The sequence below is a fragment of the Triticum urartu genome, chromosome 1A (genome assembly GCF_056163025.1).
Source record: "Triticum urartu cultivar PI428250 chromosome 1A, HENAU_Tu73, whole genome shotgun sequence".
Classification (NCBI taxonomy): Eukaryota; Viridiplantae; Streptophyta; class Magnoliopsida; order Poales; family Poaceae; genus Triticum; species Triticum urartu.
In genome coordinates this window covers 63398328-63425788 of record NC_141873.1, presented here as the reverse complement: position 1 = coordinate 63425788, position 27461 = coordinate 63398328, and the positions used below count along the sequence as shown (strand labels likewise).

The 27461-nt window shown below is 44.9% G+C and overlaps 2 pseudogenes; both read right to left on the bottom strand.

Moving 5' to 3' along the window:
* Nucleotides 1-2922: 2922 nt before the first annotated feature.
* LOC125532447 (BTB/POZ and MATH domain-containing protein 2 pseudogene) lies at nt 2923-4022 on the bottom strand (annotated as a pseudogene).
* A 1581-nt stretch (nt 4023-5603) lies between these two features.
* Nucleotides 5604-6767, bottom strand: LOC125532448 (BTB/POZ and MATH domain-containing protein 2 pseudogene; annotated as a pseudogene).
* Nucleotides 6768-27461: the final 20694 nt, after the last annotated feature.

Sequence of the window (27461 nt, the reverse complement as noted above, 5' to 3'; positions counted from 1 at the left end):
TCTCATATTTTTGGTTTTTCCTTTCTATTTTTCATTCTTCCCATTTTTAATTTGTGAGTATTTTCGAAATTTCCAAGTAATTTTTAATATTCACAATTGTTTTTGAAGATTTTTGTAATTTCCTGGGCATTTTCTTAAATTGTGAAAAAAGTCAAAGTCTCAAACATTTTCCAACGTTCATTTTTTTTAGAATTTGCAAACATTTTAAATACATAAGCATTTTTAAAATCAGGAACAATTTATGATTCTTGAACATTATTAAACTTCATGAATGTTTTTTTTAGATTAGTGAGCATATGTTTAGTTTGCAAAAAAGAAATACAAATCCATGAACTAAATTCCACAGATATTTATCATTGCAGAAAAGTAGAGAAGACACGCGATATTATGTTAACCAGGTTTACCATCATCCCTAATTCCGAGGGCATGATTACAGGCCCACCTCCCCATGTACCAATCACATGATACAAGTCAACGATAAGCCTTCAAGCCATCAGACAACACTCCGATCACCGCGCCATAGCCAGTCCGGCCACCACTACCACAGGCGTCCGGACCATCCCTCTCGTAATCTCTGACTTAGCCTAACTTATGTCTAGTATATTTTGGCTACCCGCGGTGACTCTATGTAATAGTCCTGGGTTACACGTGTCTGACTCAAACACCTAACCCTCTGCGTGCTCCAAGTCTAGCAGTAACCCAATACACATATTCAACACGATTTTACCAATAACTAATTTTGAATCATCTCGCAAAATGCATAAGGATTGATTTATTTCTGGTGTTTAGAGGCTAAATTTCCATTTTTCCAATTTAGGTGCACAACCTAGAATGCCTCTACTGTAAAGTGAACCAAACGAAATTATTTTTCATTTGAACTTATATTGTGGTCTAACTTATTAAGTGATCATGGGAGAAGCATCATGCCAGTTAACCAATCATAGACAATGAAGCATGGAAGAGGAAGATTTGACGATGAAAGAATGATGAAACACGTACTGCCACCTAATGAGGGCGAGAGAAGGATATTTTCTCCGATCCATATCAATGGTCAATTCCCATTGGCCGTCCGACTTAAATTTTCGCAGGTCTCATGTCGCTCGTCTACACTTCCATGTGGTCCCATGCATCACCACCATACACCTTCCCATTCTTATCTCACCGGTTGTTCTTATCTTCTCAAGAAGTCACCCACAAAAATCTCCATCGCCTCGTCTCTTTCTCTCATTTCTTTCCTTGGCTCACCCGCTACTACCGGCGGGCTCGTCGCCACCGCGCCCACATCTGTCCTGTTCAAAATTACCGCATAGTCGACTACCTTCAACCACACCAAACAACCGACCTGTTTTTGCTACCACACGCCTTGTACCACAACCAGGAGATAGATGGGGGAGCTACAAGTGCTGTAGAGGATAGGCGAGCTGGTGTTCTTTTTATTGCGGAAGCGAATGCCGTGTCGGCGGGGAGGTGAGGCTGCTTCGGCTCGCCACAGTCTGCAACCGGTAGCTGTAGTGCTGCAATCGGCTAGGGCAGAGCCGGAACCGACCTCACCAGAAGCTGCCACCAGCATTGCACCGTGGCTAGGACAGCGGCCACAAGATGGTATGGTAGAGATGCCGGGGTGCTGCAACCGATCGGATTAAACTTTTTGACCAATTGTATAGAAAAATTAGCTTATACCCGCAACATGAATATATGTAGCATGGAAGTATGTTTGATAATAAATCCAATTAAACATATTTGGTGGTTTAGATGCCAATAATATCTTTTAGAAGTGGTCAAACTTAAATAAGTTTAATTTAGGCAAAGCTAGAATTTAAATAATATGAATCATTGAGTAAACTAAACTATGAAAACAATCTGGTGATTCAACACTGACCAATAATAATCGAACACTAAAGATTAAAATGCGCAGAGAACTGTAAATTTGTCCTGGCAAAGATGAAATAGAGCACAAATACAACAACTTTTTTTCATTTTATTTGACAAATTACACAAATTAAAAAACATAGGCAAAAATGGTAAGTGGGACACTTGGTTTCTTCCGCTTCTGCTCCATTTTCATCCCAATAGTGAGATATTTTTGAAGAGGTAATGATGTGGTGAAAAAAATAAAGCTACATGTGTGTTACTGATACACAATCAATACCACTAAGAAATATTTTAAATTTGAGTCCAACAATATGAATTTTGTATCACGTAATTGATATACTTTGAACAAAACAACAAACACATGCTCAAAATAAATCCGAATAACATAGATGTACACCTTATATTTCCTATGAAGCATTTGTGTTCCAAGTTTCCAACATGGTCGAGCGATCAGGTATAAGGTGCTGCATGCTTAGAAAACAGTGAGCAACTAGGCGACTAAAATTGCTAGAACCTCCATGCATAGCTTTGTGTCTGAGCTGTCTGAGCTGTGTGACAATGTGCTTAAATCAGCGGAAAATATTATCACGGCAAATAGAAATTCAGGCTGCAAGTATGCATGTTCCTGTATTGGCAAACATACTGAAGCCTCGGGATTGATAGGGAAAGAAATATTCAAAGTTTTTTTTCCCGTATTCAAGGTAATCATGTAAAAAATTCTTGGAATCATCAGTGAGAAAGTATCTTTCTTAAGCAAGGTAGATGAATATTTCAGTCTATAAAAAAACTTGGCAGTGCCACATTATCAAAGGGAAAAACAGGAGTACATATGGAGCACAAACTGAAGAAACTTGAAGCCCTGACAAACCATAACAAAAACTGCAGCAAGCACAAGAAATTCAGTTTCGACACTAGTCATGCATGCCAGCAAATACAAGACACAGGAATCACCAATCAATTCGCATTCTGATTGCTAAATTGGATCTAGATAGTTTTGCCTTGAGCCTTCTACATGCAACCGATTAGATGCGGTGATGATTAGCCACACTACTAAATTGTCATGATAATATCTTTGGCCGCTTTCAGCTCATCAGGCAGGAAGCTAGCAGCCAGCTCCTTGAGAACATATGGGCAGCTATTCTTCAGATGCTCATAACCATCGCTTGCCATCATCGCCTTCAAATTAGAAGGGGAAGCGAGGAACTTAAAGCAAGCTTTCTTAATTGTATCGAAACTGTGCTGCTCAGCTAGAGCCAAACTTGGCGCCACGATGTCAGAGTTGATGAGCTCGCACAACTTCTCTTCGCATATCAGCTTCAGCCTCTCAATGTTGTACCTGTCCGCTGCAACAAGCAGATGGCCAGCCATCACCGCTTCTCTTCGTGCTCCACATCCATCAGTCATCTCGGGAACAGGCACATAGTCGTCTGTGTATATGAAGTGGCGCAAGGCCTTGAACACGTCACTTTCCATATCATAAATTTCAATTGGACCGCCGGCATTCTCCTTCATGCCGCCAAAGAGCTCCACCCTGAACACGGATGACCGAGCGGCGAGCACGACCCTATGAGCCAAGAAACTCCCCCGCCGACATGAAAGGTCACGTCGGCTCCATCCATGCTCTTCAGTAGGTCACCAAGTTGTTGACGCAAGTTGCTTGGAGGAACCAAGCTAAACCGACTACCTTTGCGGGTAGACTTCATGACGGTAACATCGCACTGGATGTTGAAACTGTCGTTTCTTATATGCCCTGAATTCTCAAGAAAATATTTCTTGATAAAATTACTGAAACCTTTATCAGAACCTTTGCTAGAGAAGATGCGTTCGCGGGCGGTCTTGCCTTTTGAACGCACTGGTTCCCCGTCCTTGTCGAGCAAAGCGAATCTAAATTTTGCCCTCACATCCTTGGAGGAATCAGAATCAAGAGCTAGGAAAACAGATATGGAACCGGCTTCATAATGTTTGCTGTCGCAGCCGTTTGGGTAGTACCGGAGAACCCAGTCGTGACCCCCAACGCTGAATGGGACAGATTGCACGCACTTGCCACGCTCCATCCCCATGATTCTTGAGTAGCTGTCTATCTTGATCACACATGACCTTTGCTCCGATCCCCCTACAATGGCAGCAGCAAGATCGTGACGCTCTGACATTCTTGTCGTCCCTTAGATTGCACCCGGATGGAATAACGGCAACAACGTGAAATTCCCTGCGTCTATATAGTACGTACCGTGGGAAGTTCGATCGATCTGTCTCGAAGCAAATCAAACGCAGATACATGCCAAATAAGAACTCTAGGTCTTTGCTGCCATTTAAACTGAACAGATTACATGCCAAATAAGAATCCTAATCTAGGAACACTGGGATAGCTAGCTTCGGATGCGTATCAACGCTGATCTCTTGGACACGGTCGAGTCCGGCCCATGCACTGCACGACGCCTTCATGGGCGTGGAGCCGCACCGAACGTCTGTATTTTTAATGCCAGAACCCAGATTTACCCACACGAGGAATTTGAAGAAATCACAGGCCGAATGCCACTGATTGGTGAAAATGGCTCGCGATTAGCTACGGGTCAAAATTTACTGGGCAAATGCCCTTGCGCGACTCGCCCTGCTGGACTCACTTGTCACTTTAGCCCGACACCCCTCTCGATCCCGCTCTCGTCCATGGTGACCTTGGCCTAACCCGGCATTGCTGTCACGCTGCTGTCGCCGGGCTTCTCTCGCATTCAGCTCGACTTCGCGCCGCCCGACTTACATATGCTGCCATCTGTTGTCCAGCCTCCACCTGGATGTGTTTAATTACCGACACTATTTTTGTAAGGAAAGGAGCATATTTGCCTGTAATTTCATTCATATGGAACTGATAAACGAACCTAGGATCAGTTTGAGTGAAGGGGAAGACCTTTACCCCCAGGTTACAGCCGCAGCACATCACCAACGACCCTTTACCCCAGGTAACAAATCCATAGACTGAGGTCGACACATTAACCATCCTATATCAACTGACGGAAGCAACTACACTTAACAGCATAAGAAAAGACTAGAGCAACTACAAAAGAGCTGTCTACTTATTACAGAACCAGCTACTGAAGATCACGGCCTCACACGCCGCCAAGGTGCTTATTACCGATGACTTGATTATGAAGAAAAGTGGGCCCAAGTACACCTGTATACGCATGTTCCCAGAGTGATAAGCCTACTGAAGCCTCGAGATTGAGCAGTTCTCCATACGCAAATTAATCATGTCAAGAACTTTATGCTTGGAATCACTGAGCCAATATATTCATTAAGCAAGGTAGGTGAATTTTTCAGTCCATCAAAAACTTGGCAGTGCCACACTAAAAAAGGGGAAAACAGGACTACGGATGGAGCACAAACTGCAGAACCTTGGAAATCATTAAAAACAGTAACAAAAACTGCATATATAAGATGAGCTAACGCCGGAACCCAGATTTTACATAGAATCCCTTCTATCAAAAAAAATCATGGAGAAATCCCTTCCATCATAAAAATATCTAGCACATTTGTGTTTCTATGGAGTGAGCTAACGGCAGAACCTTGGAAATCATTAAAAGCCGTAACAAAAAATGCATGCAGCAAGGACATCAAATCCAGTTCGACGTTGATATTGCATCCCAGCAAATAAAAGAACACAGGAATCGCGCAATCAATTCGCATTCTGATTGCAAAGTGGATATGCAGATATTTATAGAGATAAGCTCTTTTGCAGGTACTATGGTAGAAGATATGGATACTAAAATAGATAAGATGCTATGATCATTGCCATGCTAATAAGTTGTCATGATAATATCTTTGACCACTTTCAGCTCAGCAGGCAGGAAGCTAACAGCCAGCTCCTTGAGAACTGATGGGCAACTATTCTTCAGATGCTCGTAACCATCACTTGCCATCATCGCCTCCAAATTGGAAAGAGAAGTGAGGAACTGAAAGCAAGCTTCCTTGAGTCTGCGGGAGTTGTGCTGCTCAGCTAGAGCCAGACTGGTCGCCACGATGTCGGAGTCGATGAGCTTGCATAACTTCTCCTCACAAATCAGCTTCAGCCTCTCAATGTTATACCTGTCAGCTGCAACAAGAAGATGGCCAGCCATCGCCACATCTCTACGTGCTTGACCTCCATTGGTCATCATACGAATGGGTGGTGAGTCGGTGTATATGAAGTGAAGCAACGATCTGAATACATCAGGTTCCATATCACTGATTTCAATTGGGCGACCGGCGTCCTCCTTCATAGCACCGAAGAGCTCCGCTCTGAAGACAGACGACCGAGCGGCGAGAATGGACCTATGAGCCAAGAAACTCTCCCCGCCAACATGAAAGGTGACGTCCGCTCCATCCATGCTCTTTAGGAGGTCGCCGAGATGCTGATGCAAGTTGCTTGGAGGAACCAAGCTAAGCCGATTAGCATTGTGGCCATACTTCACGACAGTAACATCGCACATGATTCTGAGTCTGTCTTTCCTTAGATACACTGATCCCTCAAGATCTGCCTTCTTGATAAAGTTAGGGAAACCCCAGTCTGAACCTTTGCTAGGGAAGATATGTTCGGTGGTCTTGTTATATGACCCCACTGGTTCCCCCTCCTTGCCAACAGGAAACAGACTAAATCCAACATTGGCCCTCACATTCTTCGACGCAGCGGAATCAAGAGCTAGAAAAACAGATATGAAACCGGCTTCGTACTTTTCGGTGTGGCAACCGTTCGGGAAATACCACACAACCCAGTCGTGACCTCCAACACTGAAAGGGGTCGATTTCACGTATTTTCCACGCTCGGTTTGCCGCTTGATCCTGGAGTATTCGTCTATCTTGATCACGTACAAACTTTCCTCGGATGACGCTATATTGGCAGCACGGAGATCGCAAATCTCTGCCATTCTGTTGGTGGGCTAGGCAGTTGCAGGGAACGCGTGTAGGATGGCAGGAAGAGGGGAAGACGGAGGAGGAAAGATGCCGTCGCCACGCCGTAGAATCAGCGCCCTGCCTTCCCCCACGTAGGCCGTCACGACTCGTCGGCGAGGACGGAACGCGCGTCAGCGAGTTGCCTGAGGGCAGCTATGTCGAACGTGGCAGCAGTCTCCGTCTCGTGCATCTTAGGTGGAAGAGGTGTAGAGTACTGGGAGGGAGGCGGTTATGAATAGCCCACGAGATGCATCTAGTGGTTGTTTGGATATGGATGTCTACGGTTCTAACTAACTAATCTTCGAATAAGCAACGCTTGTTTGGATACGGTGATTGTAGTTATAACCACCTAAAAACTTGTTCAGTTATCTCATCAAATCGTGGATATAGATAACTGAGTTTGGGAAGAAAACTCAAAAGGTGAGTTTATTGAAAAACCGACTAATATATGTTTTTCTAAAGGGAAATTTTACGATGCATTGCAATACACCAAAGTACGTGTATTATATAGGCGATCCAACGGATGAGACTAACTGAGCCTTACTAAAGTCCAAGGATATTTTCGACCTAAAAAATTATTTAAGTTTAATTGGTCCAATTAAGTCGAGGGGTATTATCGTCCTAAAATTTCAAATTAACTTGATTGCATTAAGGCACTTAATTATAACTAAATGACATCATGTGTGGTCATTTGAAGTTAGAGCGATTCCTCATCTTCTCTCGAGCCCTAGTCTCCGGCAAATACATCGTCGCCGATCGCCGGCGCGCGCACTCGTCGTGGAACTCCCCCCTCCTCCTTCCCCCCCACACCCCATTATCCCCTCCCTCGCACATGATCCCCCTCGGGCGGCGCCAGATCTTCCGACGAGCCGCCTAATCCCCTCCTTTCCCGATGTGAAACCCTCTTCCCTGGCGTGAGGCCAGATCATCCTCATCGCCGTGCATCAACTTTATCGCGTCGGATCTTCGCATCGGCCTTTGGCATGTAAGTGCCTAGCCATCTTTAATCTTGACCAGTCTCTTCTTCATAGTATCGATAGGGTCAGATTTGATTAAGGTTTAGGATATGTGATATGAGAAAGTTGTGACTAGATTTTGATTGAAAGGAAGTGTAATTCGGATATAGTTAGGACATAGTTTGGATTAGTTAGGGTTATGTGGCATGAAAAAGTTGTCAGCTGATTTGGATTCAAAGAAAGTGTAGTTTTGATTTAGTTAGGAGATATTTTGGATTGAGTTTGGAGTTATTTTGGATTTAGTTAGGAGATATTTTGGATTGAGTTTGGAGTTATTTTGGATTTAGTTAGGAGATATTTGATCTATGAGGGTGGAATTATCAGGGCCTGATTAGTCACGACATTTGAAGGATTTGTGGACAATTGGAATAATGAATTTAAACAAATCTGCATACATGAAGAATTATGTCATATCCTTACATCATAGACAGTAGCATGAAGGAAATATGCCCTAGAAGCAATAATAATGTTATTATTTTATTTCCTTATATCATGATAAATGTTTATTATTCATGCTAGAATTGTATTATCCAGAAACATAATACTTGTGTGAGTACATAGACAAACCAAACGTCACTAGTATGCCTCTACTTGACTAGCTCATTAATCAAAGATGGTTATGTTTCCTAACCATAGACATGTGTTGTCATTTGATTAATGGGATCACATTATTAGGAGAATGATGTGATTGACATGACCCATTCCATTAGCTTAGCACCGGATCGTTTAGTATGTTGCTATTGCTTTCTTCATGACTTATACATGTTCCTATGACTATGAGATTATGCAACTCCCGTTTGCCGGAGGAACACTTTGTGTGCTACCAAACGTCACAACGTAACTGGGTGATTATAAAGGAGCTCTATAGGTTTCTCCAAAGGTACATGTTGGGTTGGCGTATTTCGAGATTAGGATTTGTCACTCCGATTGTCGGAGAGGTATCTCTGGGCCCTCTTGGTAATGCACATCACATAAGCCTTGCAAGCATTTCAACTAATGAGTTAGTTGCGAGATGATGTATTACGAAACGAGTAAAGAGACTTGCCGGTAACGAGATTGAACTAGGTATTGAGATACCGACGATCGAATCTCGGGCAAGTAAAATACCGATGACAAAGGGAACAACGTATGTTGTTATGCGGTCTGACCGATAAAGATCTTCATAGAATATGTAGGAGCCAATATGAGCATCCAGGTTCCGCTATTGGTTATTGACCGAAGACGTGTCTCGGTCATGTCTACATTGTTCTCGAACCCGTAGGGTCCGCACGCTTAAGGTTTCGATGACAGTTATATTATGAGTTTATGAGTTTTGATGTACCGAAATTAGTTCGGAGTCCCGGATGTGATCACGGACATAACGAGGAGTCTCGAAATGGTCGAGACATAAAGATTGATATATTAGACGGCTATATTCGGACACCAGAAGTGTTCCGGGTGATTTTGGAGAAAACCGGAGAGCCGGAGGGTTACCGGAACCCTACCGGGAGAAGTAATGGGCCATATGGGCCTTAGTGGAGAGAGAGAGGGGCAGCCAGGGTGGGCCACGCGTCTCCTCCCCCCTGGTCCAAATTGGACTAGGAGAGGGGGCGGCGCCCCCCTTTCCTTCTCCCTCCCCACTTCCTTCCCCCTCCTAGTAGGAGTCCTACTCCTACTAGGAGGAGGACTCCTCCTGGCGCGCCAATAGGGGCCGGCCGGCCTCCTCCCCTTGCTCCTTTATATACGAGGGAAGGGGGCACCCCTAGACACACAAGTTGATCCAGGTGATCATATTCTTAGCCGTGTGCGGTGCCCCCTTCCACCATAATCCTCGATAATATTGTAGCGGTGCTTAGGCGAAGCCCTACGACGGTAGTACATCAAGATCGTCACCACGCCCTCGTGCTGAAGGAACTCTACCCCGACACTTTGCTGGATCGGAGTCCGGGGATCGTCATCGAGCTGAACGTGTGCTAAAACTCGGAGGTGTCGTAGTTTCGGTGCTTGATCGGTCGGGCCGTGAAGACGTACGACTACATCAACCGCGTTGTGCTAACGCTTCCGCTATCAGTCTACAAGGGTACGTAGATCACACTCTCCCCTCTCGTTGCTATGCATCACCATGATCTTGCGTGTGCGTAGGAAAATTTTGAAATTACTACGTTACCCAACAGTGGCATCCGAGCCTAGGTTTTATGTGTTGATGTTATATGCACGAGTAGAACACAAGTGAGTTGTGGGCGATATAAGTCATACCGCTTACCAACATGTCATACTTTGGTTCGGCGGTATTGTTGGACGAAGCGGCCCGGACCGACATTACGCGTACGCTTACGCGAGACCGGTTCTCCCGACGTGCTTTGCACAAAGGTGGCTGGCGGGTGACAGTTTCTCCAACTTTATGTTGGAAATATGCCCTAGAGGCAATAATAAAAGGATTATTATTATATTTCCTTGTTCATGATAATTGTATTTTATTCATGCTATAATTGTGTTATCCGGAAATCGTAATACATGTGTGAATACATAGACACCAACATGTCCCTAGTAAGCCTCTAGTTGACTAGCTCGTTGATCAACAGATAGTCATGGTTTCCTGACTATGGACATTGGATGTCATTGATAACGAGATCACATCATTAGGAGAATGATGTGATGGACAAGACCCAATCCTAAACATAGCACAAGATCGTATAGTTCATTTGCTAGAGTTTTTCCAATGTCAAGTATCTTTTCCTTAGACCACGAGATCGTGTAACTCCCGGATACCGTAGGAGTGCTTTGGGTGTACCAAACGTCACAACGTAACTGGGTGACTATAAAGGTATACTACGGGTATCTCCGAAAGTGTCTGTTGGGTTGACACGGATCAAGACTGGGATTTGTCACTCCGTATGACGGAGAGGTATCTCTGGGCCCACTCGGTAATGCATCATCATAATGAGCTCAAAGTGACCAAGTGTCTGGTCACGGGATCATGCATTACGGTATGAGTAAAGTGACTTGCCGGTAACGAGATTGAACGAGGTATTGGGATACCGACGATCGAATCTCGGGCAAGTAACGTACCGATTGACAAAGGGAATTGTATACGGGGTTACTTGAATCCTCGACATCGTGGTTCATCCGATGAGATCATCGAGGATCATGTGGGAGCCAACATGGGTATCCAGATCCCGCTGTTGGTTCTTGACCGGAGAGCCATCTCGGTCATGTCTACATGTCTCCCGAACCCGTAGGGTCTACACACTTAAGGTTCAGTGACGCTAGGGTTGTAGAGATATGAATATGCAGTAACCCGAAAGTTGTTCGGAGTCCTGGATGAGATCCCGGACGTCACGAGGAGTTCCGGAATGGTCCGGAGGTGAAGAATTATATATAGGAAGTGCAGTTTCGGCCATCGGGAGAGTTTCGGGGGTCACTAGTATTGTACCGGGACCACCGGAAGGGTCCCGGGGGTCCACCGGGTGGGGCCACCCATCCCGGAGGGCCCCATGGGCTAAAGTGGGGAGGGGAACCAGCCCATAGTGGGCTGGTGCACCCCCCTTGGCCCACCCCATGCGCCTAGGGTTGGGAACCCTAGGGTGGGTGGGCGCCCCACCTGGCTTGGGGGGCACTCCACCCCTTGGCCGCCGCCCCCCCCCCCTAGGAGATCCCATCTCCTAGGGCCGGCGCACCCCCTAGGGGGCCTATATAAAGGGGGGGAGGGAGGGTCAGCCGCACCCTTGAGTCTTGGCGCCTCCCTCGTCCTTGTTACACCTCTCCCTCTCGTAGTAGAACGGCGAAGCCCTGCTTGGGTGACCCCTGCATCCACCACCACGCCGTCGTGCTGCTAGATCTTCATCAACCTCTCCTTCCCCCTTGCTGGATCAAGAAGGAGGAGACGTCACGCTGACTGTACATGTGTTGAACGCGGAGGTGCAGTCCGTTCGGCGCTAGGATCTCCGGTGATTTGGATCACGTCGAGTACGACTTCCTCATCCCCGTTCTTTGAACGCTTCCGCGCGTGATCTACAAAGGTATGTAGATGCAATCCGATCACTCGTTGCTAGATGAACTCATAGATGGATCTTGGTGAAACCGTAGGAAAATTTTTGTTTTCTGCAACGTTCCCCAACAGTGGCATCATGAGCTAGGTCTATGCGTAGTTCTTTTTGCACGAGTAGAACACAATTTGTTGTGGGCGTAGATGTTGTCAACTTTCTTGCCGCTACTAGTCTTATTTTGCTTCAGCAGTATTGTGGGATGAAGCGGCCCGGACCAACCTTACACGTACGCTTACGTGAGACCGGTTCCACCGACTGACATGCACTAGTTGCATAAGGTGGCTGGCGGGTGTCTGTCTCTCCCACTTTAGTTGGAGCGGATTCGATGAAAAGGGTCCTTATGAAGGGTAAATAGAAGTTGACAAATCACGTTGTGGCTTTCACGTAGGTAAGAAAACGTTCTTGCTAGAACCCTATTGCAGCCACGTAAAACTTGCAACAACAATTAGAGGACGTCTAACTTGTTTTTGCAGCAAGTGTTTTGTGATGTGATATGGCCAAAGTTGTGATGAATGATGAATGATATATATGTGATGTATGAGATGTTCATGCTATTGTAATAGGAATCACGACTTGCATGTCGATGAGTATGACAACCGGCAGGAGCCATAGGAGTTGTCTTTATTTTTTGTATGACCTGCGTGTCATTGAGAAACACCATGTAAATTACTTTACTTTATTGCTAAACGTGTTAGCCATAGTAGTAGAAGTAATAGTTGGCGAGCAACTTCATGGAGACACGATGATGGAGATCATGATGATGGAAATCATGGTGTCATGCCGGTGACAAGATGATCATGGAGCCCCAAGATGGAGATCAAAGGAGCTATGTGATATTGGCCATATCATGTCACTATTATTATTTGATTGCATGTGTTGTTTATCATGTTTTTGCATCTTGTTTACTTAGAACGACGGTAGTAAATAAGATGATCCCTCATAATAATTTCAAGAAAGTGTTCCCCCTAACTGTGCACCGTTGCGACAGTTCGTTGTTTCGAAGCACCACGTGATGATCAGGTGTGATAGATTCCAATGTTCACATACAACGGGTGTAAGACAGATTTACACATGCAAACACTTAGGTTGACTTGACAAGCCTAGCATGTACAGACATGGCCTCGGAACACAGAAGACCGAAAGGTCGAGCATGAGTCGTATAGAAGATAAGATCAACATGAAGATGTTCACCGATGTTGACTAGTCCGTCTCACGTGATGATCGGACACGGCCTAGTTAACTCGGATCATGTTATACTTAGATGACTGGAGGGATGTCTATCTGAGTGGGATTTCATTGAATAATTTGATTTAGATGAACTTAATTATCATGAACTTAGTCTAAAATCTTTACAACATGTATTGTAGATCAAATGGCCAATGTTGTCCTCAACTTCAACGCGTTCCTAGAGAAAACCAAGATGAAAGACGATGGCAGCAACTATACGGACTGGGTCCGGAACCTGAGGATCATCCTCATAGCTGCCAAGAAAGATTATGTCCTACAAGCACCGCTAGGTGAAGCACCTGTTCTCCCTGCAGAACAAGACGTTATGAACGCTTGGCAGACACGTACCAAGGATTACTCCCTCGTTCAGTGCGGCATGCTTTACAGCTTAGAGCCGGGGCTCCAAAAGCGTTTTGAGAGACACGGAGCATATGAGATGTTCGAAGAGCTGAAAATGGTTTTTCAAGCTCATGCCCGGGTCGAGAGATATGAAGTCTCCGACAAGTTCTTCAGCTGTAAGATGGAGGAAAACCGTTCTGTCAGTGAGCACATACTCACTATGTCTGGGTTACATAACCGCTTGACTCAGCTGGGAGTTAATCTCCCGGATGACGCGGTCATTGACAAAATCCTTCAGTCGCTTCCACCGAGCTACAAGAGCTTTGTGATGAACTTCAATATGCAAGGGATGGAAAAGACCATTCCTGAAGTATTTGCAATGCTGAAATCAGCAGAGGTAGAAGTCAAAAAGGAACATCAAGTGTTGATGGTGAATAAAACCACTAAGTTCAAAAAGGGCAAGGGTAAGAAGAACTTCAAGAAGGACGGCAAGGGAGTTGCCGTGCCCGGTAAGCAAGCTGTCGGGAAGAAGCCAAAGAATGGACCCAAGCCCGAGACTGAGTGCTTTTATTGCAAGGAAAGTGGTCACTAGAAGCGGAACTGCCCCAAATACTTAGCGGACAAGAAGGCCGGCAAAACGAAAGGTATATGTGATATACATGTAATTGATGTGTACCTTACCAGTACTCGTAGTATCTCCTGGGTATTTGATACCGGTGCGGTTGCTCACATTTGTAACTCAAAGCAGGAGCTGCAGAATAAGCGGAGACTGGCGAAGGACGAGGTGACGATGCGCGTCGGGAATGGTTCCAAGGTCGATGTGATCGCCATCGGCACGCTACCTCTACATTTACCTACGGGATTAGTTTTGAACCTCAATAATTGTTATTTAGTGCCAAGTTTGAGCATGAACATTGTATCAGGATCTCGTTTAATACGAGATGGCTACTCATTTAAATCCGAGAATAATGGTTGTTCTATTTATATGAGAGATATGTTTTATGGTCATGCTCCGATGGTGAATGGTTTATTCTTAATGAATCTCGAGCGTAATGCTACACATATTCATAGTGTCAGTACCAAAAGATGTAAGGTTGATAATGATAGTCCCACATACTTGTGGCACTGCCGCCTTGGTCACATAGGTGTCAAACACATGAAGAAGCTCCATGCAGATGGACTTTTAGAGTCTCTTGATTATGAATCATTTGACATGTGCGAACCATGCCTCATGGGTAAAATGACCAAGACTCCGTTCTCAGGAACAATGGAGCGAGCAACCAACTTATTGGAAATCATACATACTGATGTGTGCGGTCCAATGAGTGTTGAGGCTCGCGGTGGTTATCGTTATGTTCTCACCCTCACTGACGACTTGAGTAGATATGGGTATGTCTACTTAATGAAACACAAGTCTGAGACCTTTGAAAGGTTCAAGGAATTTCAGAGTGAGGTTGAGAATCAACGTGACAGGAAAATCAAGTTCCTGCGATCAGATCGTGGAGGAGAATACTTGAGTCACGAATTTGGCACACACTTAAGAAAATGTGGAATAGTTTCACAACTCACGCCGCCTGGAACACCTCAGCGTAATGGTGTGTCCGAACGTCGTAATCGCACTCTATTAGATATGGTGCGATCTATGATGTCTCTTACCGATTTACCGCTATCTTTTTGGGGCTATGCTTTAGAGACTGCCGCATTCACTTTAAATAGGGCTCCGTCGAAATCCGTTGAGACGACACTGTATGAATTATGGTTTGGGAAGAAACCTAAGCTGTCGTTTCTAAAAGTTTGGGGATGCGATGCTTATGTCAAGAAACTTCAACCTGAAAAGCTCGAACCCAAGTCGGAAAAATGCGTCTTCATAGGATACCCTAAAGAAACTATTGGGTATACCTTCTACCTCAGATCCGAAGGCAAGATCTTTGTTGCCAAGAATGGGTCCTTTCTAGAGAAGGAGTTTCTCTCAAAAGAAGTAAGTGGGAGGAAAGTAGAACTTGATGAAGTATTACCTCTTGAACCGGAAAGTGGCGCAACTCAAGAAAATGTTCCTAAGGTGCCTGCACCGACTAGAGAGGAAGTTAATAATGATGATCAAGATACTTCTGATCAAGCTCCTACTGAACTTCGAAGGTCCACAAGGACACATTCCGCACCAGAGTGGTACGGCAACTCTGTCTTGGAAATCATGTTGTTAGACAACAGTGAACCTTCGAACTATGAAGAAGCGATGGCGGGCCCGGATTCCGACAAATGGCTGGAAGCCATGAAATCCGAGATAGGATCCATGTATGAAAACGAAGTATGGACTTTGACTGACTTGCCCGTTGAGCGGCGAGCCATAGAAAATAAATGGATCTTTAAGAAGAAGACAGACGCGGATGGTAATGTGACCATCTATAAAGCTCGGCTTGTCGCTAAGGGTTATCGACAAGTTCAAGGGGTTGACTACGATGAGACTTTCTCACCGGTAGCGAAGCTGAAGTCCGTCCGAATCATGTTAGCAATTGCCGCATTCTATGATTATGAGATATGGCAAATGGACGTCAAAACAGCATTCCTTAATGGTTTCCTTAAGGAAGAATTGTATATGATGCAGCCGGAAGGTTTTGTCGACCCTAAGAATGCTAACAAGGTATGCAAGCTCCAGCGATCCATTTATGGGCTGGTGCAAGCATCTCGGAGTTGGAATATTCGCTTTGATGAGATGATCAAAGCGTTTGGGTTTATGCAGACTTATGGAGAAGCCTGTGTTTACAAGAAAGTGAGTGGGAGCTCTGTAGCATTTCTCGTATTATATGTAGATGACATACTTTTGATGGGAAATGATATAGAGCTTTTAGACAGCATTAAGGCCTACTTGAATAAGAGTTTTTCAATGAAGGACCTTGGAGAAGCTGCTTATATATTAGGCATCAAGATCTTTAGAGATAGATCAAGATGCCTCATAGGTCTTTCACAAAGCACATACCTTGATAAGATATTGAAGAAGTTCAATATGGATCAGTCTAAGAAGGGGTTCTTGCCTGTGTTGCAAGGTGTGAAATTGAGCTCAGCTCAATGTCCGACCACGGCAGAAGATATAGAAGAGATGAGTGTCATCCCCTATGCCTCAGCCATAGGTTCTATTATGTATGCCATGCTTTGTACCAGACCTGATGTAAACCTTGCCGTAAGTTTGGTAGGTGGGTACCAAAGTAATCCCGGCAAGGAACACTGGACAGCGGTCAAGAATATCCTGAAGTACCTGAAAAGGACTAAGGAAATGTTTCTCATTTATGGAGGTGATGAAGAGCTCGTCGTAAAGGGTTACGTCGACGCTAGCTTCGACACAGATCTGGATGACTCTAAGTCACAAACCGGATACGTGTATATTTTGAATGGTGGGGCAGTAAGCTGGCGCAGTTGCAAGCAGAGCGTCGTGGCGGGATCTACATGTGAAGCGAAGTACATGGCAGCCTCGGAGGCAGCGCATGAAGCAATTTGGGTGAAGGAGTTCATCACTGACCTAGGAGTCATACCCAATGCGTCGGGGCCGATCAAACTCTTCTGTGACAACACTGGAGCTATTGCACTTGCCAAGGAGCCCAGGTTTCACAAGAAGACAAGGCATATCAAGCGTCGCTTCAACTCCATTCGTGAAAATGTTCAAGATGGAGACATAGATATTTGTAAAGTGCATACAGACCTGAATGTAGCAGATCCGTTGACTAAACCTCTCCCTAGAGCAAAACATGATCAACACCAGAATTCCATGGGTGTTCGATTCATCACAATGTAACTAGATTATTGACTCTAGTGCAAGCGGGAGACTGTTGGAAATATGCCCTAGAGGCAATAATAAAAGGATCATTATTATATTTCCTTGTTCATGATAATTGTCTTCTATTCATGCTATAATTGTGTTATCCGGAAATCGTAATACATGTGTGAATACATAGACACCAACATGTCCCTAGTAAGCCTCTAGTTGACTAGCTCGTTGATCAACAGATAGTCATGGTTTCCTGACTATGGACATTGGATGTCATTGATAACGAGATCACATCATTAGGAGAATGATGTGATGGACAAGACCCAATCCTAAACATAGCACAAGATCGTATAGTTCGTTTGCTAGAGTTTTTCCAATGTCAAGTATCTTTTCCTTAGACCACGAGATCGTGTAACTCCCGGATACCGTAGGAGTGCTTTGGGTGTACCAAACGTCACAACGTAACTGGGTGACTATAAAGGTATACTACGGGTATCTCCGAAAGTGTCTGTTGGGTTGACACGGATCAAGACTGGGAATTGTCACTCCGTATGACGGAGAGGTATCTCTGGGCCCACTCGGTAATGCATCATCATAATGAGCTCAAAGTGACCAAGTGTCTGGTCACGGGATCATGCATTACGGTACGAGTAAAGTGACTTGCCGGTAACGAGATTGAACGAGGTATTGGGATACCGACGATCGAATCTCGGGCAAGTAACGTACCGATTGACAAAGGGAATTGTATACGGGGTTACTTGAATCCTCGACATCGTGGTTCATCTGATGAGATCATCGAGGATCATGTGGGAGCCAACATGGGTATCCAGATCCCTCTGTTGGTTATTGACCGGAGAGCCATCTCGGTCATGTCTACATGTCTCCCGAACCCGTAGGGTCTACACACTTAAGGTTCGGTGACGCTAGGGTTGTAGAGATATGAATATGCAGTAACCCGAAAGTTGTTCGGAGTCCCGGATGAGATCCCGGACGTCATGAGGAGTTCCGGAATGGTCCGGAGGTGAAGAATTATATATAGGAAGTGCAGTTTCAGCCATCGGGAGAGTTTCGGGGGTCACCAGTATTGTACCGGGACCATCGGAAGGGTCCCGGGGGTCCACCGGGTGGGGCCACCCATCCCGGAGGGCCCCATGGGCTAAAGTGGGGAGGGGAACCAGCCCATAGTGGGCTGGTGCACCCCCCTTGGCCCACCCCATGCGCCTAGGGTTGGGAACCTAGGGTGGGGGGCGCCCCACCTGGCTTGGGGGGCACTCCACCCCTTGGCCGCCGCCCCCCCCTAGGAGATCCCATCTCCTAGGGCCGGCGCACCCCCTAGGGGGCCTATATAAAGGGGGGGAGGGAGGGGCAGCCGCACCCTTGAGTCTTGGCGCCTCCCTCGTCCTTGTTACACCTCTCCCTCTCGTAGTAGAACGGCGAAGCCCTGCTTGGGTGACCCCTGCATCCACCACCACGCCGTCGTGCTGCTGGATCTTCATCAACCTCTCCTTCCCCCTTGCTGGATCAAGAAGGAGGAGACGTCACGCTGACCGTACGTGTGTTGAACGCGGAGGTGCCGTCCGTTCGGCGCTAGGATCTCCGGTGATTTGGATCACGTCGAGTACGACTTCCTCATCCCCGTTCTTTGAACGCTTCCGCGCGTGATCTACAAAGGTATGTAGATGCAATCCGATCACTCATTGCTAGATGAACTCATAGATGGATCTTGGTGAAACCGTAGGAAAATTTTTGTTTTCTGCAACGTTCCCCAACACTTTAGTTGAACCGAGTGTGGCTACGCCCGGTCCTTGCGAAGGTTAAAACAGCACCAACTTGACAAACTATCGTTGTGGTTTTTGATGCGTAGGTAAGATTGGTTCTTGCTTAAGCCTGTAGCAGCCACGTAAAACTTGCAACAACAAATTAGAGGACGTCTAACTTGTTTTTGCAGGGCATGTTGTGATGTGATATGGCCAAGACATGATGCTAAATTTTATTGTATGAGATGATCATGTTTTGTAACCAAGTTATCGGCAACTGGCAGGAGCCATATGGTTGTCGCTTTATTGTATGCAATGCAATTGCGCTGTAATGCTTTACTTTATCACTAAGCGGTAGCGATAGTCGTGGAAGCATAAGATTGGCGAGACGACAACGATGCTACCATGGTGATCAAGGTGTCGCGCCGGTGACGATGGTGATCACGACGGTGCTTCGAAGATGGAGATCACAAGCACAAGATGATGATGGCCATATCATATCACTTATATTGATTGCATGTGATGTTTATCTTTTATGCATCTTATCTTGCTTTGATTGACGGTAGCATTTTAACATGATCTCTCACTAATTATCAAGAAGTGTTCTCCCTGAGTATGCACCGTTGCGAAAGTTCTTCGTGCTGAGACACCACGTGATGATCGGGTGTGATAGGCTCTACGTTCAAATACAACAGGTGCAAAATCGTTGCACACGCAGAATACTCAGGTTATACTTGACGAGCCAAGCATATACAGATATGGCCTCGGAACACAGAGACCGAAAGGTCGAGCGTGAATCATATAGTAGATATGATCAACATAGCGATGTTCACCAATGAAACTACTCCATCTCACGTGATGATCGGACATGGTTTAGTTAATTTGGATCACGTAATCACTTAGAGGATTAGAGGGATGTCTATCTAAGTGGGAGTTCTTTAGTAATATGATTAATTGAACCTAAATTTATCATGAACTTAGTACCTGATAGTATCTTGCTTGTTTATGTTTGATTGTAGATAGATGGCCCGTGCTGATGTTCCGTTGAATTTTAATGCGTTCCTTGAGAAAGCAAAGTTGAAAGATGATGGTAGCAATTACACGGACTGGGTCCATAACTTGAGGATTATCCTCATTGCTGCACAGAAGAACTACGTCCTGGAAGCACCGCTGGGTGCCAGGCTTGCTGCTGGAGCAACACCAGATGTTATGAACGTCTGGCAGAGCAAAGCTGATGACTACTCGATAGTTCAGTGTGCCATGCTTTACGGCTTAGAATCGGGACTTCAATGACGTTTTGAACGTCATGGAGCATATGAGATGTTCCAGGAGTTGAAGTTAATATTTCAAGTAAATGCCCGGATTGAGAGATATGAAGTCTCCAATAAGTTCTATAGCTGCAAGATGGAGGAGAACAGTTCTGTCAGTGAGCATATACTCAAAATGTTTGGGTATAATAATCACTTGATTCAATTGGGAGTTAATCTTCCAGATGATTGCGTCATTGACAGAATTCTCCAATCACTGCCACCAAGCTACAAGAGCTTCGTGATGAACTATAATATGCAAGGGATGAATAAGACTATTCCCGAGCTCTTCACAATGCTGAAAGCTACGGAGGTAGAAATCAAGAAGGAGCATCAAGTGTTGATGGTCAATAAGACCACTAGTTTCAAGAAAAAGGGCAAAGGGAAGAAGAAGGGGAACTTCAAAAAGAACAGCAAGCAAGTTGCTACTCAAGAGAAGAAACCCAAACCTGGACCTAAGCCTGAAACTGAGTGCTTCTACTGCAAGCAGATTGGTCACTGGAAGCGGAGCTGCCCCAAGTATTTGGCGGATAAGAAGGATGGCAAGGTGAACAAAGGTATATGTGATATACATGTTATTGATGTGTACCTTACTAATGCTCGTAGTAGCACCTGGGTATTTGATAATGGTTCTGTTGCTAACATATGCAACTCGAAACAGGGACTACAGATTAAGCGAAGATTGGCTAAGGACGAGGTGACGATGCGCGTGGGAAATGGTTCCAAAGTCGATGTGATCGCGGTCGGCACGCTACCTCTACATCTACCTTCGGGATTAGTATTAGACCTAAATAATTGTTATTTGGTGCCAGTGTTAAGCATGAACATTATATCTGGATCTTGTTTGATGCGAGACGGTTATTCATTTAAATCAGAGAATAATGGTTGTTCTATTTATATGAGTAATATCTTTTACGGTCATGCACCCTTAAAGAGTGGTCTATTCTTATTAAATCTCGATAGTAGTGACACACATATTCATAATGTTGAAACCAAAAGATTCAGAGTTGATAATGATAGTGCAACTTATTTGTGGCACTGCCGTTTGGGTCATATCGGTGTAAAACGCGTGAAGAAACTCCATACTGATGGGCTTTTGGAACCACTTGATTATGAATCACTTGGTACTTGCGAACCGTGCCTTATGGGTAAGATGACAAAAACACCGTTCTCCGGTACTATGGAGAGAGCAACAGATTTGTTGGAAATCATACATACAGATGTATGTGGTCCGATGAATGTTGAGGCTCGTGGCGGATATCATTATTTTCTCACCTTCATAGATGACTTAAGCAGATATGGGTATATCTACTTAATGAAACATAAGTCTGAAACATTTGAAAAGTTCAAAGAATTTCAGAGTGAAGTTGAAAATCATCGTAACAAGAAAATAAAATTCCTGTGATCTGATCGTGGAGGAGAATATTTGAGTTACGAGTTTGGTGTACATTTGAAACAACGCGGAATAGTTTCGCAACTCACGCCACCCGGAACACCACAGCGTAATGGTGTGTCCGAACGTCGTAATCATACTTTACTAGATATTGTGCGATCTATGATGTCTCTTACTGATTTACCGCTATCGTTTTGGGGTTATGCTCTAGAGACGGCCGCATTCACGTTAAATAGGGCACCATCAAAATCCATTGAGACGACACCTTATGAACTATGGTTTGGCAAGAAACCAAAGTTGTCGTTTCTGAAAGTTTGGGGTTGTGATGCTTATGTGAAAAAGCTTCAACCTGATAAGCTCAAACCCAAATCGGAGAAATGTGTCTTCATAGGATATCCAAAGGAAACTATTGGATACACCTTCTATCACAGATCCGAAGGCAAAACTTTTGTTGCTAAATTCAGAAACTTTTTAGAGAAGGAGTTTCTCTCGAAAGAAGTGAGTGGGAGGAAAGTAGAACTTGATGAGGTAACTGTACCTGCTCCATTATTGGAAAGTAGTACATCACAGAAACCAGTTTCTGTGACACCTACACCAATTAGTGAGGAAGCTAATGATGATGATCATGAAGCTTCAGAACAACATACTACTGAACCTCGTAGATCAACCAGAGTAAGATCCGCACCAGAGTGGTACGGTAATCCTGTTCTGGAAGTCATGCTACTAGATCATGATGAACCTACGAACTATGGAGAAGCGATGGTGAGCCCAGATTCCACAAAATGGCTTGAAGCCATGAAATCTGAGATGGGATCCATGTATGAGAACAAAGTATGGACTTTGGTTGACTTGCCCAATGATCGGCAAGCAATTGAGAATAAATGGATCTTTAAGAAGAAGACTGAAGCTGACGGTAATGTTACTGTTTACAAAGCTCGACTTGTCGCAAAAGGTTTTCGACAAGTTCAAGGGATTGACTACGATGAGACCTTCTCACCCGTAGCGATGCTTAAGTCTGTCCGAATCATGTTAGCAATTGCCGCATTTTATGATTATGAAATTTGGCAGATGGATGTCAAAAATGCATTCCTGAATGGATTTCTGCAAGAAGAGTTGTATATGATGCAACCAGAAGGTTTTGTCGATCCAAAGGGAGCTAACAAAGTGTGCAAGCTCCAGCGATCCATTTATGGACTGGTGCAAGCCTCTCGGAGTTGGAATAAACGCTTTGATAGTGTGATCAAAGCATTTGGTTTTGTACAGACTTTTGGAGAAGCCTGTATTTACAAGAAAGTGAGTGGGAACTCTGTAGCATTTCTGATATTATATGTAGATGACATATTACTAATCGGAAATGATATAGAATTTCTGGATAGCATAAAGGGATACTTGAATAAGAGTTTTTCAATGAAAGACCTCGGTGAAGCTGCTTACATATTGGGCATTAAGATCTATAGAGGCAGATCAAGACGCTTAATTGGACTTTCACAAAGCACATACCTTGACAAAGTTTTGAAAAAGTTCAAAATGGATCAAGCAAAGAAAGGATTCTTGCCTGTGTTACAAGGTGTGAAATTGAGTAAGACTCAATGCCCGACCTATGCAGAAGATAGAGAGAAAATGAAAGATGTTCCCTATGCTTCAGCCATAGGCTCTATCATGTATGCAATGCTGTGTACCAGACCTGATGTGTGTCTTGCTAGAAGTCTAGCAGGCAGGTACCAAAGTAATCCAGGAGTGGATCACTGGACAGCAGTCAAGAACATCCTGAAATACCTGAAAAGGACTAAGGGTATGTTTCTCATATATGGAGGTGACAAAGAGCTCATCGTAAATGGTTATGTTGATGCAAGCTTTGACACTGATCCAGATGATTCTAAATCGCAAACCGGATACGTGTTTACATTAAACGGTGGAGCTGTCAGTTGGTGCAGTTCTAAACAAAGCGTTGTGGCAGGATCTACATGTGAAGCGGAGTACATAGCTGCTTCGGAAGCAGCAAACGAAGGAGTCTGGATGAAGGAGTTCATATCCGATCTAGGAGTCATACCTAGTGCATTGGGTCCAATGAAAATCTTTTGTGACAATACTGGTGGAATTGCCTTAGCAAAGGAATCCAGATTTCACAAGAGAACCAAGCACATCAAGAGACGCTTCAATTCCATCCGGGGTCTAGTCCAGGTGGGAGACATAGAGATTTGCAAGATACATACGGATCTGAATGTAGCAGACCCGTTGACTAAGCCTCTTCCATGAGCAAAACATGATCAGCACCAAAGCTCCATGGGTGTTAGAATCATTACTGTGTAATCTAGATTATTGACTCTAGTGCAAGTGGGAGACTGAAGGAAATATGCCCTAGAGGCAATAATAATGTTATTATTTTATTTCCTTATATCATGATAAATGTTTATTATTCATGCTAGAATTGTATTATCTGGAAACATAATACTTGTGTGAATACATAGACAAACCAAACGTCACTAGTATGCCTCTACTTGACTAGCTCATTAATCAAACATGGTTATGTTTCCTAACCATAGACATGTGTTGTCATTTGATTAACGGGATCACATTATTAGGAGAATGATGTGATTGACATGACCCATTCCATTAGCTTAGCACCCGATCGTTTAGTATGTTGCTATTGCTTTCTTCATGACTTATACATGTTCCTATGACTATGAGATTATGCAACTCCCGTTTGCCGGAGGAACACTTTGTGTGCTACCAAACGTCAGAACGTAACTGGGTGATTATAAAGGAGCTCTACAGGTGTCTCCAAAGGTACATGTTGGGTTGGCGTATTTCGAGATTAGGATTTGTCACTCCAATTGTCGGAGAGGTATCTCTGGGCCCTCTCGGTAATGCACATCACATAAGCCTTGCAAGCATTTCAACTAATGAGTTAGTTGCGAGATGATGTATTACGAAACGAGTAAAGAGACTTGCCAGTAACGAGATTGAACTAGGTATTGAGATACCAACGATCGAATCTCGGGCAAGTAAAATACCGATGACAAAGGGAACAACGTATGTTGTTATGCGGTCTGATCGATAAAGATCTTCGTAGAATATGTAGGAGCCAATATGAGCATCCAGGTTCCGCTATTGGTTATTGACCGGAGACATGTCTCGGTCATGTCTACATTGTTCTCGAACCCGTAGGGTCCGCACGCTTAAGGTTTCGATGACAGTTATATTATGAGTTTATGAGTTTTGATGTACAGAAGTTAGTTCGGAGTCCCGGATGTGATCACGGACATAACGAGGAGTCTCGAAATGGTCGAGACATAAAGATTGATATATTAGACGGCTATATTCGGACACCGGAAGTGTTCCGGGTGATTTCGGAGAAAACCGGAGAGCCGGAGGGTTACCGGAACCCTACCGGGAGAAGTAATGGGCCATATGGGACTTAGTGGAGAGAGAGAGGGGCAGCTAGGGTGGGCCGCGCGCCTCCTCCCCCTGGTCCGAATTGGACTAGGAGAGGGGGGGCGGCGCCCCCCTTTCCTTCTCCCTCCCCACTTCCTTCCCCCTCCTAGTAGGAGTCCTACTCCTACTAGGAGGAGGACTCCTCCTGGCGCGCCAATAGGGGCCGGCCGGCCTCCTCCCCTTGCTCCTTTATATACGGGGCAGGGGGCACCCCTAGACACACAAGTTGATCCAGGTGATCATATTCTTAGCCGTGTGCGGTGCCCCCTTCCACCATAATCCTCGATAATATTGTAGCGGTGCTTAGGCGAAGCCCTGCGACGGTAGTACATCAAGATCGTCACCACGCCGTCGTGCTGACGGAACTCTACCCCGACACTTTGCTGGATCGGAGTCCGGGGATCGTCATCGAGCTGAACGTGTGCTAAAACTCGGAGGTGCCGTAGTTTCGGTGCTTGATCGGTCGGGCCGTGAAGACGTACGACTACATCAACCGCGTTGTGCTAACGCTTCCGCTGTCGGTCTACAAGGGTACGTAGATCACAATCTCCCCTCTCGTTGTTATGCATCACCATGATCTTGCGTGTGCGTAGGAAAATTTTGAAATTACTACGTTACCCAACATAGCAATCAAATGTTTAGTTACAGCAAGTACAATGAATATTTTTGGATTTAGTTAGAATATATTTCATACTTACTTAGAGCTTTTAAAGGGCTGAGTTAGGTACGTGAATCCGAATTGAAAAAATTGTTAAATTATTTAAGCATGGTAGTGTATAATTATTTTGTATGATATCCATCCGTAACATTGTCTATGTGTTTTCATTGGCAGCATAACGACATGGATGATAAAGGCAACGATGGCGAAAACATAGGTGATAAAGACAAGGATAACAAGTACATGCGTGATAGAGGCAAGGAAGGCAAATACATGCATGATAAGGACAACGAGGATGTAGGCGTAGACAACAAAGGAATGGATGGTAAAGGCATGGATGATGCAGTCAAGGATGGCATAGACATGGATGGTAAAGACATGGATGAGGTAGGCATGCAAGGCAAAAGAATTGATGATAAATGCATGGTGGTACATACATAGATATAGACTTGAATGAGTATATGTAATACGTAGACATCGTGAAGAAGACTTTTAGGAGTGAGGAAGAAGCCTACATGTTCTATGTAGGCTATGCGAGAAGAAATGGTTTTAGTGTTAGAAAGGATGATCTGAAGTACAGGGGGTTCTGATGGTGTCCTGGACTAGGGGGTCCCTACCTAGTTGGTCTAGTCCATGGGCTGGACTGACGGCCTGTTGATAAGAAAGGACTTTGGAGGCCTCTAACTGTGGCATAAGCATATCGGGCTTCATCAGGACTTGGCGTGTACTCCAAGTATATCTATTAGGTTCGGCATGTGACCCCTAGATGGCAACCGACCATATGTAACCCTAGATACCCCCGGTGCCTATATAAAATGGAGGGTTTAGTCCGTAGAGACGGATTCATCATCATCATCATTAGACTTAGGGTTCATCCCACAACTCACGATCTCGAGGTAGATCAACTCTGTACTTTGATACACCCATAATATATGCGTAGGATTTTACCTCCTGAAGAGGGTCTGAACCCGGGTAAAAACACTGTGTCCCTTGTCTCCTATTACACATCGATCCGATCTCACAGCTCGGTCCCCCCCCACCCCACCCGAGGTCTGCCGGTTTTGACACCGACATTGGTGCTTTCATTGAGAGCTCATTGTGTGATCGCCTTGGATTGATGGCTCACTTGCAGATTGATAACAGTATTGGTTGCAGTGACATCTTCATCCCCGACCAGCTTTTCGCCTTTGGCGCCATTATGCTGCATGCTAATCCGACCGGCTATTGGGCCGTGTTGAGAACTTCGCCCCAAACCAGGTCGTCAACATTCGGAAGCCTGGAGTACATCACGGATGCCCGATGTGATCTAGTCCTCTCGGGATGAGTCTCAGATCAACGTGAAGATCCCTTCGGAGCTGGAACTCCGGAGCAAATTTCTGACTTGATCCTCGAATCCAACCTCCCAGTGGAACCAAGCTCGGAGATAGATCTGGTGGTCACCATGTCCGATCTAACCTTGCCTCCTCGAAGGACAGCCTTGAGTCAAACCCATCTTCGGACCTGGCAGCGGCCTCTAACGCAACTTCTCTGCCCGTTGACCTGGTGTCGGCCCTAAGCGACCGAGATGGCGACCCTGTGTCAAGCGGCCCGAACAAACTGTTTTAGATTGGCCCGACTTACAGACAGGCTCTCGATATCAAGGAGCTCTCACAGATAAATGAGGTGCTGGATCGAATCCAAAAATCTGGCAATCTTGTTTGCCGTCTATGATCAAATCGGATGTAGAGCCGACTGTCGGGAAATTTTTATCCCACC